Raw genomic sequence first — 2500 nt, 5'->3', positions numbered from 1 at the left:
TTTTAACAGTAGTAATAGTAGTAGTAGTTTTAATAATAATAGTAGTAGTAATAGTAGTAGTAGTTTTAATAGTAGTAGTAGTTTTAATAGTAGTAATAGTAGTAGTAGTTTTAATAGTAGTAGTAGTAATAGTAGTAGTAGTTTTAATAGTAGTAGTAGTTTTAATAATAGTAGTAGTAGTAATAGTAGTTGTAGTTTTAATAATAGTAGTATTAGTAGTAGCAGTAGCAGTAGTAGCAGTAGTAGTAGTAGCAGTAGTAGTAGTAGCAGTAGTAGTTTTAATAGTAGTAGTAGTTTTAATAATAGTAGTAGTAGTAGTAGCAGTAGCAGTAGTAGCAGTAGTAGTAATAGTAGTAGTAGCAGTAGCAGCAATAGTAGTAGTAGCTGCAGTAGTAGTGGCAGTAGTATTAGCAGTAGTAGTAGTAGCAGTAGTAGTTTTAATAGTAGTAGTAGTAGCAGCAGTAGCAGCAGCAGTAGCAGTAGTAGTAGTAGTAGTAGTAGCAGTAGTAGTAGCAGTAGTAGCAATAGTAGTAGTAGCTGCAGTAGTAGTGGCAGTAGTAGTAGCAGTAGTAGTAGTAGTAGTAGCAGCAGTAGCAGCAGCAGTAGTAGTAGTAGCAGTAGTAGTAGTAGCAGTAGTAGTAGTAGCAGTAGTAGCAATAGTAGTAGTAGCTGCAGTAGTAGTGGCAGTAGTATTAGCATGTAGTAGTAGCCGACAAGGTAAAAATGATGTCGATGTGCCCTTGAGCAAGGCACTTTAACGCTCATTTGCTCTAGGGTTGCTGTAGTCTGACTCTGTAAAACAACATGTTTCTCTGCGACCTATCTAGTTTATTTGACAATATATGTCACGCCTTGACCTTAGAGAGCCTTTTAATTCTCTATTTTTGGTTAGGTTCAGGGTGTGATTAAGGTGGGCATTCTAGGTTTTCTGTTTCTATGTTTTCTATTTCTTTGTTTTTTTTTGTTGCCATGTGTGGTTCCCAATCAGAGGCAGCTGTCTATCGTTGTCTCTGATTTGGGGATCATATATGAGTTGTGATTTTCCGTTTGGGTTTTGTGTGGGGAGTTATTTTCTGTTTAGGTGTTTTGTTTGCCTGACAGAACTGTGTGTTTTTTTTTCTACTTTGTTATTTTGTTGCGGTGTTCAGTTTGATAAAAAAATCATGAACGCCTGCCACGCTGCACCTTGGTCCCCTTCTTCAACCCACGAGAGTCGTTACAATGTATCCAGTCGAGTCGTTACAATGTATCCAGTCGAGTCGTTACAATGTATCCAGTTGAGTCGTTACAATGTATCCAGTCGAGTCGTTACAATGTATCCAAATGTATCCAGTCGAGTCGTTACAATGTATCCAGTCAAAAGAGTCGTTACAATGTATCCAGTGAAAAGAGTCATTACAATGTAGCTTACTGTAATTCCATCATTTAAATGTAGTTTGCTGTATTCCATCATGTACATGTAGCTTACTGTATTCCATCATTTAAATGTAGCTTACTGTAATTCCATCATTTAAATGTAGCTTACTGTATTCCACCAGCTTACTGTATTCCATGTTAATAAGGCTGCCTGGTGAACCGAACTAACACATTTCACTCATCAACAACACCGGAGGTGAACTGTGAAAATGTGTGAACTCTATTTGTAAATGAATAACCTGTTGAACGGAATAATGTTTTAAATAAAGAGGGGAGAAAGAAATCAAAGAGAAAGAAATGGAAGAAAGAAATCAATGAGGCCGGTGTATTTGTCCTGGTTTTTATTAGCCTGAGCAGCGCGGAGCAGTGTGACAAATCAGGAAAACATTTCACATGCTGCGAAGCCTCTAGTGCTCTTCTACTGACCTCCACACAGATATCTCCCTGCAACACACAGATATCTCCCTGCAACACACAGATATCCCCCTGCAACACACAGATATCTCCCTGCAACACACAGATATCTCCCTGCAACACACAGATATCCCCCTGCAACACACAGATATCCCCCTGTATCACACAGATATCACACAGATATCCCCCTGTATCACACAGATATCCCCCTGCAACACACAGATATCTCCCTGCAACACATAGATATCCCCCTGTATCACACAGCTATCACACAGATATCCCCCTGTATCACACAGCTATCACACATATATCCCCCTGTATCACACAGATATCCCCCTGCATCACACAGATATCTCCCTGTATCACACATATATCCCCCTGTATCACACAGATATCCCCCTGTATCACACAGATATCCCCCTGTATCACACATATATCCCCCTGTATCACACAGATATCCCCCTGTATCACACAGCTATCACACAGATATCCCCCTGTATCACACAGATATCCCCCTGCATCACACATATATCCCCCTGTATCACACAGATATCCCCTGTATCACACATATATCCCCCTGTATCACACAGATATCTCCCTGCAACACACAGATATCCCCCTGCATCACACAGATATCCCCCTGCATCACACAGATATCCCCCTGTATCAC

The sequence above is a fragment of the Oncorhynchus nerka genome, unplaced genomic scaffold (assembly GCF_034236695.1).
Source record: "Oncorhynchus nerka isolate Pitt River unplaced genomic scaffold, Oner_Uvic_2.0 unplaced_scaffold_1157, whole genome shotgun sequence".
Classification (NCBI taxonomy): domain Eukaryota; kingdom Metazoa; phylum Chordata; class Actinopteri; order Salmoniformes; family Salmonidae; genus Oncorhynchus; species Oncorhynchus nerka.
Note: the sequence above shows the minus strand (reverse complement) of the source record.